The sequence below is a fragment of the Motacilla alba genome, chromosome 14, assembly GCF_015832195.1.
Source record: "Motacilla alba alba isolate MOTALB_02 chromosome 14, Motacilla_alba_V1.0_pri, whole genome shotgun sequence".
NCBI lineage: Eukaryota > Metazoa > Chordata > Aves > Passeriformes > Motacillidae > Motacilla > Motacilla alba.
In genome coordinates this window covers 3,697,539-3,711,981 of record NC_052029.1, presented here as the reverse complement: position 1 = coordinate 3,711,981, position 14,443 = coordinate 3,697,539, and the positions used below count along the sequence as shown (strand labels likewise).

The window sequence follows — 14,443 nt, the reverse complement described above, 5'->3', positions numbered from 1 at the left end:
ACTGTGATCCTCAACACTGAAGTTTTCAGCCTCTTTCCATCTGCATTTTTTTTTTTTTGTGCCCCTCTCCAGACTCCTCCAAGACAGCTCTCATGCCCAGGAAGAAGGAACTTCATGACTGAAGAAGGAACAGGAACCACTTGAAGAGGCAGAGCTATGGATCCCACAGGCCCTGTGCCTTCCAGAGCCTGGATCACAAACTCAGCCCTGGAAAACTGTAACTGAACCTTTCAGTGGAAAAATCATTGGTCTATGGACAGCCAGCTGAAAAAAAATGCTCTGAGGCACAACCCCATGGGAAATGGTGTGAAGTGAGAGATCTGGATTTCTCAGATTTTATACCAACATTGCCATAAAGACAAGAAAGCAAGCAAGGGATGCTTGAAGATACCCAGAGTTCTGCAGGTGCTTGGCTTCTCATGTCCCAAGCTCAGCTTTGGGAAACAGACTGATGAAAAGCCTGATGGGTGCATTAAGGTTTGATTTTGTGGGAAATGCTACCCACTTTCAAAAATGTTAAAAGGTTTATTAAAACTTTATCAAAAATCACAACATAAGACTGCAAAGAGAAAATATTACAGCACCAGGAGAAGAGGATTTTCCCACCATGTGCTCACCCACACAATGGAGGTTTTGCCTTTTAACCTTTTCATTCCTCTGTCTATTGACTCCTCCTTCCCTGTCCAGTGGTGGAGTTCACTTCCTTCAGTCTTGATTGGAGGTCAGGTGTTGCCACAGTGACAGTCTGACCCTCCCAAATGTCCCAAACCCAGGCTGTTCCCTGATAACACTAACTATAAATCTAGAAAACTTCTCTTAACACATATACATGATATTTGTATTTAATTGTGAGTCAACCATGGCGTTACTCATCTATCACAATTTCAGCAGGTAATGCAGCATCAGTCACAGCTTCATCAACATTCCATCCCTGCAGGGGGTTTGTAGCTGTCCTCACCCACAGGAAACACCAGCTCCACCCAATTCCACTCTGAATAGTGACCCACAGTGCAACCACACCTTCAGCCAGAAAGGGAGACAAAGGCTCTTCATAATTTAAAGGAAACACCTTGAGGGCAGCCTAAGGGCTCCTCCAGAATGCTGCAATCCCTGGGTCAGAATGGGCAGCACAGAGAACCCAGGATGCTGAAGAGAACAAACAACGCTCATTTAGTTTAACACACATTAATCCTGCAGCAGAGGAAACTTGGCAGTGGGTGATGAAACACCTGAGTGTTTGCTTCTTCAAAGTCCAGGGGAATTTGCATGGCAGAGCCGCACCAGAAATGAAGAACAGCTATTCTGCTCATGCCCCGAGTAATAGTCCATTTAAAAATAGATACTGTGTGATAGAGATGCCTCCACAATATCCAGGCAGCTTTGACTGGTTACAGACAGAACAAAACACAACTGCAAAAGAAAAGGCAAAGGCAATGAGTCCCCAAACATGCATTAACCATCTGAGCTACTAAGTTATTCCTAAAATCATCCTCAATTTTTTTTTTCTCCAAGAGGTTATACAACCAACAACCTTGACCACATTTAGAATGCTAGGAGAAGATTAAATGAAACTCTTCAAATTTCTGTCCCTTGTTCAGCAGAACACTCCTGTCATAATTAGCAAGATTGATAAGATTATTTATTTTATGTTTTTCACAATGGTTGAAACTGTCCAGGCCTCTTTAATTCAACTGCAATGTTGTTCCTTTGTATTTCAGACAGCAGGGACACAGATATGGAACAATAACTGCCTAAAAATTCGACTATCATCTCCCAAAAACTCTGCATCTGGAAGGAATAAGAATAAACTCCTCTTAAACAGAAGTATTTATTAAATTTTAAGTCAATTTCATTATTAGGAAAGCACTGACTTTTAATTCTCAAACTCCTGAGCTGGAAAGACCAGAATTAATTCTTCAGATTTCAATTTGCAAGGTTTGCTAACTCTGCATATCCTGGCAGAGATGCCACAGTTTCACACTGTAAAGGGAACTCCTAAAAACAGGCTTGTATTTCCTTTGCCAGGAGACAAAACAGAAGGGCAGAAAAGCCCTTGCACTGGCTGCAAACACTTTTATTTCTATGCTCCACTGAAATACTCCACTGGCAGTATGGAACTGCAAGGGCTCAGTGCCTGGACCACGTGTGCCCTTTTGAGAATACCAGTAACAAAAAAAGTGGAAACAAAAAAAGCCCATGAAGTGCAAAAATTCCCTTCTACCCCTTTCACCAATACAACCATCACAAAATTAAATAATCAGAAAAATGTTTCAGGCATGTTCATTCAGATGATTTTTCTTTATCAAAATGTAGCTTTGTTCTTCAGCTGTGGCAGGAGATGGGAGGTTCATCTCTTCATCCTTTAGGATTATTTTAGTCATGCAGTGCTCCACCAAATATCTAAACATCAACATTTTCTCCTGGTCTTTTCAAACCATTTAATACCAAATACAAGTTATTTAGACACTTCAAAAGTTGTATTTCCTCTCTCAAAACAGCAAGGAAAAAAATCAACAAACAAACCCAGGTTTTCAATTATTTACTACCCTTGGAAAGGGAAACACAAGCAAATATATATTTTATCTCATACCTATGTTTTCTTCCATTAAACAAATTGAACCCAAAGTCCCACAGTTAACAAACAAAATCTTCCCTCTGTTCTCTCAACCATTTCAAGTGTCAGTCCTGAGTCCATAATTAACTCTGACTTCTACAAAACAAGCCAGGCTCAGGTTTGCTTTTATTCCATGTAGCAGTGCACAGACACCTAAGGGCACATTACAGGAAATGCCTTCAACAATTTAAAACATGCAAAGAAACATCCAAATCTTTCTCTTTTTTGCTTTCAAAACATTGGGGAAACATTTTCCATGGCTCCTTTCCTTTGTCAGGCTAATGAGCCGTGCTGGTCAGTGGGTTCTTGCAGGGCAGGATTTGCAGCATTACAGGAGATTTCCCACTGATAAAAAGCCACACCGACCCCATATCACAACACTCACAGTCATCTGTCACTGTAAGTTAGCCAATTGCAGCTACAGGGGGCATTTTTAAGCAGGCAGAATGTAATTGCCTGCTTGGAATTCTGCCAAGGCACTGGAGCTAATTATTTTTTAAGGATGAATTTAGTGCTCACAGGAAAGCTGATGGATCAATAGCAAGGGGAGATGAAGGCAGTTTATCCACGGTGCTGCTGTGGGGATGCAAAGGGCCCTGCTGTGCCCTGACAATGCCCATTGTCCTGACAGTGGAGGGGGACAAGCATCAGAGTGAGGCTGCTCAACAACATCCACTTTCCACAGCAACTCCCAGCAGGAGCACAGCCAAATTCTGACCCAGCTGCCAGAAACTCCTTCCTGTTGATGCCTTCTTGGGACTACCTAAGAACAGAGGGCAGACAAAATGAAGGGGATGAAAAGCAGTTCTGTTTAGTGAAGAGCCTTCAGGTGCATTTCGGAGAGATGAAGCCCCCCAGGGGCTGCACCCAAAATGGATGAAGGGTCACGGATTTTCACACTTTTATAAGTTTGGTCCAGTTGCATATTGGGGGTTAATCTTCCAATAACAGCTTCAGGTAATGAAGTCATTTACCCCAAGTTTGCTCCCCCAGCTCACTTTTGTTTCCATCCCTCAGGCCTGAGGCAGTGAGGAGTCCTTGACTCCCAGGCCTGCAGAGGAATTGTTGTGTCTGCCCAAAATGGGGAAGCAGCAGCTGACACTGTACATGGAGTTTAGAGTTACTCACTGAAAACTGCAGGATGACAAATACATGGAAAATATAAAAGCTGAAATCAGGCATCATTGCCCTAGCACAACTCAAACCAGGGGCTTGTGTTCTTCACAAGTGGAATACATTACAGGAGAATGCTGAATTTACATGTCCAAATTTAGTGCTAAAGTGGACTGAAATAGCCTGTTCTGGTTCCTGAGCAAGAAGTAAAAACAGTCTCTGGGATTTCCCTGCTGCCTGATAAATGTTTTAAAACACCAAGTATCAGAAGGAAAAACTAATTCTACTCATAGGTGCATAATATTATGGCCTCCAAATAAAGATTGTGCATGGGATGCACCTGTCTCTCCTTTGACTGACTGCTCCACACCGATATTATGAAAAAAAGACAAAAAAATTTCGTCTCCTTATTAGGAAAATCCCCAAACTTTAAAAAACAGGTCCAGATTCTGGCTTAGCATCACTGTCACATTCCATTTTGCAGCCACCTGATGTAGTTATATTTCATAAGATAAGAATTCCTCCCCTCAATACCTGCAGTAAAACCAAGAGGACACAAAAACTTAGCCAGAAATGAGTTAACTACATTAAATAAATATAGCTATGTGGCATACACATCCACCCCTGTCAGATACTGGATGCCTGGACAGCACAGGTCAGAGAAAGTAAAATAAAGGCAATATTTTAGATACAGGAAAATTGTTTTTCTAGTTTAGTCATAGATACATAAAGCTTTTTTATGTTCAAAACAGTTTTAATTACTTCAAATAAAATATATAAGTAATAGTGCAGCATAAATACAATGTTTTAAAATAAAAAATGCTCTCTGAATGAATATTGAAAGTTTTTTATAAAAAGTCATAAATGTTTTTTTCTGTAACAGAAATAACATGAACAAAAAGACCTTCAAATCTAAGTCAAGGAGAAAAGATGAAATAACTAAAGTTAAATATCAGACCAAGTTTGCATGGTTTGCTCTAAAATGAAATGTTACAATTCTCCTACATGGGAACTCATAGGAAAATCTAGGAACTGACACTGAACAAAATAAAACTGACTGTACAAACCAGAACCATATGGACAACAAACACTGTGATTAGCAAGGTTTAAATTCAATATCTTTACGGTCACTGCTCAGCCCTGAACTGCCCAAAGACAAGAAACAAGGAAGGGGCAGCACTCCTCATGCACTGCGAGGAAAAGCAGCGAGATGGAAGCAGAAAACAAATTCTGCAAGTGGCTGATGGAACCAGGCAGCAGCCACAAACATCAGCAGCTCCAGTTCTTACCCTGGGTGGGACCCCAGGATGGAAATTGGAGGTAACACAGCCAAACGTGTCACGGATGGAGCTCATCCCCCTGCTGCTGCTGCTGCACTGGGGGCAGAGCCTCCCAGAGCTCTGCAGCTCCTCACTCCCTGCACTCACCAGGGAGGGGAGCTGGGAACATTCACTTGGGTCCAATAGTGACAAACACACTTTGTCACTATTAAAGTGAGAATTTAGGGACTGCTGGAGTTTTTCCTCTCTCAGGTAGAGGCACAGCACAGGCAGAAAGGGAGCAGAGCCCTCCCTCCTGCTTCTCCTGCCTCGCTGGGCTCCAGGTTTCACTTTCTCAGCATCCAGCTGTCACCTTTGCTCCTTCTCTTCACGTTGACAGGGTCTGGCATCAGCAGCAAGTCAGAAATGGCAATGGACCTGCCTGGACTCAGTTTCCTACCCAATTAAAGAGAATTCATCAGGCAGGAGGAGGAGAGCTGGAGGGAGCTCTGCTCTCTGTCCTGGCACTTTCCTCTTCACAGCCCCTTACTCTGGCACAAACACTTCTTTACAGCAGGGCTTTAGACAGTGCTGTTCTCCCATCAAAATACCCAAAACACCAAAATATCTGTGCAGGAGGCTTTCAAAATATAAATGTCCACTTTTGAAATTTAATTGTAGAAATGGGGGGAAAAAAAAAAAAAGGAAGAAAAAAAATCACCTGTCTTCATTAGAAAATAATCCAACGTTTCCTTTGCAGAATCTGAGTATTTTCCCAGATTTTATTTCTCCTTTGTTTTACAGTTGGAATTCACAGATTAATCAGTCATTTTTACAGCCTGTACACCCAGTTAAAAATCCATTTATTTCCATTTTTGGATGCAAGACATTCTGGCTACAATTACAGTTCAATTCTACTCTCCATCCATGCCACTACGACACTTGCATCTGAGTTTTTCCATCCAGCTCTTCTTGAGTCTTCAAATCTAAAATCTAGTTTTCTTGACATAAGCACTGAAAAAATAAAACCAGCAAACTTTTAAAAACAAGAATCAAGTACTAAAGTGGAGAGGAGAAATAAAACAGGGGAGAGGGAATGAGAGCACAGCCCAGCTCTGCACTGCTCCACATCAAAGAAACCTGATGGAGCTGCTGGAATTGTTCAAGAGCTAAACAAGTTATCCTGGAAAGCTCAAATTATTTCAGAATCAAAATAAAGGCCAGATTAAATCACTATAAGCTCTTTCCTCTGGGCTGCAGCTCTGAGAATCTTTAATGTAAACCTGAGTCACCAGAGCTAATCAAGGTTCATTTATTGTGCACTGCCAGGAAAGAATACCAAAAACTGCTAAAGTATAGTAGCTTTTCTTTTAAATTCCTTACTTTCTTCTGCTTATAAAAAACCAACAGGCAGTGTGCCTGTGCATTGCACCCTCTCACTGACATTTGAACTTGCACAGAAACCTCTGCCCAGCCTGGACCATCCTGAGCTTTTTCAAGCAGCTTGACACAGTGATGATTTTCTCAATTCATTTTTTTAGCTTTCTTCTCATAAAAGGCTTTGTCCAACTAAAGTTAACAGGCAAGGGAAGCAGGATCAGGATGAATATGCATCTCTAAGGCTGGTAGAAACAGAAGAGACTCAAGTCTAGAAGAATGAAAACCAGAAGTCACAGATGTTCCATTTAGTTCACTTTGCAAAGCGACAATTTGAATTTCCTTTCCAAAGAAAACATCTGTGGCAAAGGTTTAAATTTCCTTTTCCCTTTTGATTTGAATTCACTCTCCTTTTCTCACATGTCCTTTATACAGACCAAACAATACAGGGTATTTTTTTTCCTAAGAGCTAATAATGATACATTGCAAAGTAAAACCAAAATTCCTCAGCAGTACTGCATCATTAGAAGTAATTTATACAACTGCCACAGATGACTGAGTCAAAAAGGAATTATGAAATGAAGCAAACCATGAATCTATTAAGGAGTACACAGATTTTCTGTGTCGTCCTCCCTCCTCCCCTCCAGCTTATCTATGGCAGTAATTTCTGAGGGCTGGATGCAGCCTGGGCTCCTCCTCAGGATGCCATTCCCTGCTGCCAGCCGGGGGAACAGGAACAAGGCACGTGCACTCAGTGCTTGCACACTGCCACCCCCAATCCCCTGCACTCCTGCAGGTGAGGCTGAGAGGCACAAAGGGTCCTGTACAGTGGATATTTTCACCCCCAACAAGGGGAGAGAAATGGTGCATCTGACTCCATCTTATCAGAAGGCTAATTAATGACTTTATTACACTATATAATTCTATACTATATTACAATATATTACATTACATTTAAACTGAATCTGCACAAGCACCCAACTGCGCTCCCCTGCCCAGGATCTCGTGACTGTCAGGGGGCAGTCCTGACACACACCTGGATTCAATTGGTCACTGAATCCAAACACTCTCACCAGAATCCAATCACCAATTCCCTTCAGGTAAACAATCTTCCACAACGCATTCCACTAGTGAACAACACAGGAGCAGTAAATGAGATAAGAATTGTTTTTCCTTTTGCTGAGGTTCAGAGAATGTGAAACCCAGAAATATTCTTGGGAAGAACTGTGCCTTGTTTTTCTCTGTGAAGAGAAATGTGGTGACAGTCCTGCCACTCCTGCCTTGGCCACTCTTTTAGCAACAAGGGTAAACCCTTATAAATAATATATATATGTATATATATTTATAAATAATGACACAGTCTTCCTACACATGGATTATATACATGCATATACACATATTTCACAGAAGCACAGAATGAACTGGGTTGGAAAAGACCTTTGAGATCACCAAGTCCAACCTATGACCTAACACCTCCTCATCACCTAAAGCACGGCACTGACTGCCAGTCCAGGCTGTCCTTAAACACATCCAGGGACAGTGACCCCACCACCTCCCTGGGCAGACAATTCCAGCGCCCGTCACTCTTTCAGTGAGGAATTTTTTCTGTTGTCTGACCTAAACTTCCCCTGGGGCAGCTTAAGGCTGTGTCCTCTCATTCTGTCAGCGTTCCCTGGGAGAAGAGCCTGGCCCCCTCTGGCTACAGCCACCCTTCAGGGGGTTGTAGAGAGTGATAAGGTCATCCCTGAACACTCCCAGCTCCCTGAGTTTAATTTCTATTAGGACTGTCTCATGTATTTGTCTGCTGAATTGCCTTTGTGGACATCTACTGAGATCCTCCTGCAGCCTCTCACTATTTTTCCTCAGTGACAGTGGCTGAGGATTGGTTGAGGCTCTCAGCACTCAGCTGCCCCCAAAAACATCTGTACATCAGTGTAATGGTTAGAGCTCTGCTGCAGTAATAAAGGAAGCCAGGCTGGATTCCCTCCTCTGCCCTGCATCCTTCTAGGAGACAGCTCCCAGCTACAGGCTGTACATTGTTCTGGGTGGAAACATTCGACATTTTTCTTTTACAGGGTTCTACTTGGCTAAAAAGGACGAAAATTGGTTGTGAAAGGCCAGCCAGGCCCAGCAGGAAGGCTGCTGCCTCAAGAGGCATCACACACCCCATGCTACATCTCACCTTCCACTCTGAGTAACACCTGCAGGTACTCACAGGTGTATCCTGAAGGTGATGCCTTAAAGAACCTGGAAATGAAACAAAACACACTTCTGAGATAATTATTCTGAGATAATATTAGTACAGGAGGGAACACAAAGGTTGATCTTTATTGGAGGCCTCCAGGGGCAGGTATGGAAAATGCCCACAAAGCCCAGCCCCCACAGGCTGAATTCAGATTTATAAATTTAGTAAATTAGCATCATTGAAAAAAGCACCAATTAAGAGCAAAAGTGGTGATGCAACTCCATCTTTCCCCCCCTTTCCCAAGTTCAGGCCCCTTCTAAATCCCCCCCTCAAGTGGAACTGAAGTTTCTTGGTGAAAATGTGTCTCCAAGAGCTGTTTTTTGGCCTTGGTTTCTAAGAAGAACCAAGGTAGGATGGAGGCTTTGGAATATGTTTTGTCTTTCTGTATATCAGGGCAGGGAAAAAGCACTGGGAAAACCAGGTAGGAATGCAATATTAGGCTACAGAGCTCCAAAAATCTGTGAAAAGGCTACAGAAGTATAGAAAAGAAAAAAGGCAAAAATCATTAGGCATCAATAGCAGCAGCCAAAACTCTCACCTGTCCTACAAGGTATGATCCAACACCACAGAGAACTCCTTCTCCAGCACTCACTGGCTTTGCAAAATATTGCAAAAAAAAAAAAGGAAATACCCCCCTGAAAACAGCAGCAATCCAGGCTAAGCTGACCCAGCCCTGCCAGGAGGAATGGACAGCCCCACCTTTCCACCAGAACCTCCCTGACTGGGGCTCTCTCAGTGGAGAACTGCAGGTGAGTTTGAGATTTTCACCCAGCTGAAGGTGGGCACAGAATGTGCACCTGCCACCCACTCAATATTCAAACCATTTGGCTGCAGCAGCAACAAGGAGTGCAAATATCACATCTACTTGTTCAAGCCAGATGTAGGGGGAAAAAAAAACCCTAAACCTCTAAAACATTCCTAGAGGTTAAAGTTTCTGAGAAAAGCTGTAATTTAGTTATGTTGTGTGCACAGAAAACACCACCCCAACCCCACCTTTAGATTTACTTAGAAAAACACACAGATTATGGTTCTCATCTGGGCACAGAAATAAAATCATTAGGGTTGGGGTTGGTCTAGATGACCTTGAAAAATCCCTTGCAACCCCACCTGTTCTGTTATTACATGCTAAAACATGCAAATTCACACACACCAAAACCATGGCAACTTCCTAGGCTGCAAAGGGAGACAATTTTAGGAACTAAAAGAAAATGAACATACTCCTTATCTTCAAAGTGAAAACTGTGAGCCTGAGACTATGACACCTAAAATCCATATCACTGTTCAGGAACCTGAATCTTCTCCAGGAGTATAGAGCTGCATGAAAAACTGGGATCAGTAAAAGAACTCAGCTCTCAGTCTAAGGCAGAGCAGGGAAAAAAAATGAGCAGAAGTTCCACCTAAGGTAATTCTGTAATTACAATAAATTCAAGATTTTCTGGAAAAGGAAACAAACAGTGCAGTTTTCACTACAGGCAGCAGCATAAGAAGCAGAATTATTAACCCTAAACTTTTTCCAAAAGAGAAGGGATTTGGATCCTCAGCTAGCAGAACTCCAACCAGAGATTTGAAGGGGAAAAATAAAAATAAAAGTAGAATACAGTTCTACTTTTCCAGTTCTACTTTCCCCAGTTATTTTATATGCTTTAAACCAAAATGTGCCTCCTCTGAATACCTATTGTTCAGAGTGAATCTCCCAACTAAACCTGTGTTTTGTGGAGCTCCAGCACACAGCTTTTACTACTAAAGCAATAAATACTGTGAGGAATATCTATAACACACAATTCTTTACACCAGAAATTCAAAGAATCAACCACCCCCAGAATTAAATTGCCCTTCATCAGTAAACACAAGGGGAAATCATTATCATTTTATACCAAATGCAGAACAAAGTCTTTTTTATTCTACCCATCAAATTATTCTGATCTCAGGGCAGATTTTTTCAGTATGAAAATGATAGGTAAACACCCTCCAAGCAGAGAAAAGCAGTCCTTCAGTGAACTTATGGAACATACATTATTTAGGCAGTGAGCCAACTGCCATATGGTGGTGATACATTTTCATTTTTATATACTTTAACTACAGAGACTACTTCAAAGTAAAAGTAAATAAAAGAAAAAAGCACTCGACTAGAAGACCTGGTTCTGAGACTAAGAATCACCCAAAACCCTCCTATTACATATTTATGTCATCTCATGACTGATTTTCCTTAAAATATTTGAAGGTACTTGCTCTCCACTTTTGTAGTTGCAGGACACAGGTATTTTATTCTAAAGAAAATTATCAGATTTTGCGATAAATTACCTATAATTTTATTAACGTTACCCCTCTCCTGTAAATATATATTTCAAAAGAAAAAATAAACCTTCAAATCTATCTCCTGATAGTTTATTTGATAGACTCCTTTACAGGGGTACTTTAAGCAACTATAACAGGAAAATTTGGTACAAAAGATTAAAGTGCAAATTCCCCAATTTTCTAATTACAGGGGCTTCCTTTGGCTCTTTCAAAGTATATTATTGGTATTTAAGCATTAACACACACATTACTTGATTTTGATTTCTCTACTATTTGTTAGATAGTTGATCTAAAACAATATTTTCTATACAAGGCAATTCATCCCATGTTAATCAATATAAAGTTGATTAACTTGTGGATAAATTATGTATTAAATCAAAACAAACAGCATCAGAACACAGCCCACAACACTCTGTAATCTCATTTACTTTCTAACACATTCCACTGTAACTGGGCTGGTGGGAGAGAAGCTATTTTTCTTTTCCTGCAGGAATCACAAAAACCCTGGAAAGCTTACAATATCAATTTATACATCAACTCTGTGCAAACACGTGAAGCACAACCTGATAAAACGGCTCAGGTGCACTTAATCTGTATCCAAATTATGAGAAGATCCTCCGTGCGCATTTTGTTTTGTTTTGAAAATATCTCACAAAGATTTGTAAACTCCGTAGCAGCACACTTGCAATCTGCTAGGATTCCTAGCTGAAGGCTTGAAATCAAAAATAAACAGCCAAAAAAATGCCAAGGCACCTGTGCCCAGCGAGCCTGGCTGCTCCCGGTGCCGTGCCCTGCTGAGCTCTGAGAGCAGGATGGATGAAATGGGAAATGCAGGTGGATCCCTGCCATACTCACCAGCTGTGGCTGATGCTGCCTGCCTTAGCCTGGGGATCCAGAGCACTCCCAGCCCAGTGAAGCTCTTCAGCACCTGCCCTAGAGCAGGCTCTCAGAGCTGCAATCGCTGCAGAAAGAAGCTGGCACTGCCCAGACACAGCGCTGGAGGAAAGAGAAGTCTCCACGTGGAAACACGAGCAGAGTGTCCTGCTGCTGCTCTGGAGATGTGCACTGGAGCAGCAGCACTGGCATGGCAAAGCAGCTCCAGAATCCATCTGTGCCTGCCCAGCACCGCCCCAGCTCCTCACACCTGCAGTGGGGAGCACACCTGGAGCCAGTCCTACCCCAGAGGAGCAGAGGCTGCCCTGGAAAAGCAGCTCCAGAACCCCATCTGTGCCCAGCACCACCCCAGCTCCTCACACCGGCAGTGGGGAGCACACCTGGAGCCAGTCCTACCCCAGAGGAGCAGAGGCTGCCCTGGAAAAGCAGCTCCAGAACCCCATCTGTGCCCAGCACCGCCCCAGCTCCTCACACCGGCAGTGGGGAGCACACCTGGAGCCAGTCCTACCCCAGAGGAGCAGAGGCTGCCCCACCTGCCCTGGAAAAGCAGCTCCAGAACCCCATCTGTGCCCAGCACCACCCCAGCTCCTCACACCGGCAGTGGGGAGCACACCTGGAGCCAGCCCTACCCTACGGGAGCAGAGGCTGCCCCACCTGCCCTGGCCAAACCCTTCAGGGCAAACAGAGCTCTGGGGAAGTCCTGAGCTCACGCTGCCCCTCTCTGCCCCTGGGCACAAACCCTGCTCAGGCCATGGCAGCACAACGCCCTGCTCCTGTTCTGTGTGCACACACAGCAGCAGGGCCAGCCCACACCCCTGCCAGGACCTTGACACTGCAACCAGGACCAGAAAGGTTCCCTGAGGAACAGCTGAGCTGGCTGCCTCACCTCCTGTCCTCCTCAGCCTCAAAATCAGCAACGTTGCCAGGTTAATACTGGCAATAATTGCATTTTAATGCTTTATAATGCACTTCACATGCACCAGGTTAAGTCAATAGGGAAGATAACTGAAGTTGCAGCGTATTTCTTACCTTCTAAGGAGATCTTCTATTCTTAAAGCTGACCAAATTACATTGTAAGTGCTATGTGATCTAAAAGATTCTTTTAACACCACTAATTTATCATTCTGTTCTGAGTGGTCAACAGATTGCATTTCTTCAAAACCTCAACCAACTAGCAATTAGAAAAATAGTTAAATTAATTTACAAACTGTCTTCCCCAAGCTGCACGTTTCTTTCTTTTACCACTCTTGCCCACAATGCCTGCCAGCTCTACCTCAAGTAATAACAACCTAAACCAGTTCTTCTTGCTGGTGACAGTGTTCCAAAAAGCTCAGTGGAATAACACTGGATTTTGTGAGCTTTACAGGATCTGTGCTTGCCATGCCTCCCAGCAGCACCAGGAGCACTGGAGCTGGCTGTTCAGCCCCAGGGAACAAGTCCTGCATCATTTTAACTTCCCATAGAAGTTCTCTTTCCAAAATCTGAGGCTACATTTTCCTTCTTACTCAAATCAGATTTTTGGAGAAGCAATTATCCAACTACATTTGGCAGCACTCGAGGTTGCAAACACAGTGCTTTCTTAAGCTCTGAATAAGAGTGAAATAAAGTTGGTGTGGACACATCTATGTAATCACACACATGTGTCTGTTTGAGCTGCCTCTCGTGTAAAACACCTGCAGAATTGGCTGTAGATTTCTGACTTGAGTCCAAAACAAGACCCAGCTGTGATCAGGACATTCTTCCTTCTTCCGGCCACTGGGAACAGCTTTTCCCATATTAAAAGGTCTTACAAGGAAAGCCCAATACAAAATTTATTCTAGTTCTGTAGAAGAAGTAAAGTGTTGCCCTTATCTGAGTCAGAAAAGCAGGCTCCTGTGACCCAGACTAGAATGCCAAGCCCATGGAAGCTCACTAAGCCCTTCCTGCAACTTTGAGAGCAAGCACAGGCACAAACATCCAAAATGATTTAAAAACAGGTCTTCCAATGAGAAAATTATCAAGTTCTACAATGATTTCTTTTCTTCTTTAAGGAGAAAAACATCAGAATCTGTATTTAGTTCTTGTTTCAGCTGAATGCCAAAAGTCTTGAAACAACATCTACCTTTCTACACAACCATGTGTCCAGGACAAATATACTGCAGCTTGTGCAGCTGCAAACAGCTAGGCAGGGGTTTGTTTTTGCTCATTGCCAACAAATCAGATCATAAAAATATCAGCGTACCCTAATGCTCCAACTACACCTTCCAGGGCAGGAGAAAAAAATACCCAAGTTCACATTTTTCTGACAATTTCTGATGCTTTCACCCCAAAATCCATTCCGCTCCCAGCGCCTTTCTTTGTGTAACATCCAGCTCCTGGTTAGCCCAGGAAACAGAAATTCCTGTGCTATTTCTGGACCCAGCAGGCTCAAAACCTTTTTTTTTTTATGACAGAAGGCAGCACACAACGATGTGTGTTACCTTTTGTGTGTTGTCACTGACAGGATGCATTGTGGAGGGCTTGAAAGACACAACTGCTACTGGGAAAACAACCAGCTCTTACTGCTGCCTGCTCATCCACCTCATTAAAACAGGAAAGAAAGGAAGAGTTGGTACACACAAATCCCAAATGAAAGCCAAAATGAGACCCAGAATACCCCAAAGAAAA

General features: G+C 42.9%; 1 protein-coding gene across 20 annotated transcripts in view; it reads right to left on the bottom strand.

Moving 5' to 3' along the window:
- The window catches only part of RBFOX1 (RNA binding fox-1 homolog 1), a 1,167,310-nt gene that overhangs the window by 765,301 nt on the left and 387,566 nt on the right, over positions 1 to 14,443 (bottom strand). Inside the window, exon 1 of one of the 20 annotated variants that reach the window (XM_038151502.1) lies at positions 11,759 to 11,778. The exons of the other annotated variants lie outside the window; for them this stretch is intronic. The gene's annotated coding sequence lies outside the window, so the exon portion shown is untranslated. Of the gene's footprint in view, positions 1 to 11,758; positions 11,779 to 14,443 lie in introns of those variants that run through there. 20 annotated transcript variants of the gene reach the window in all.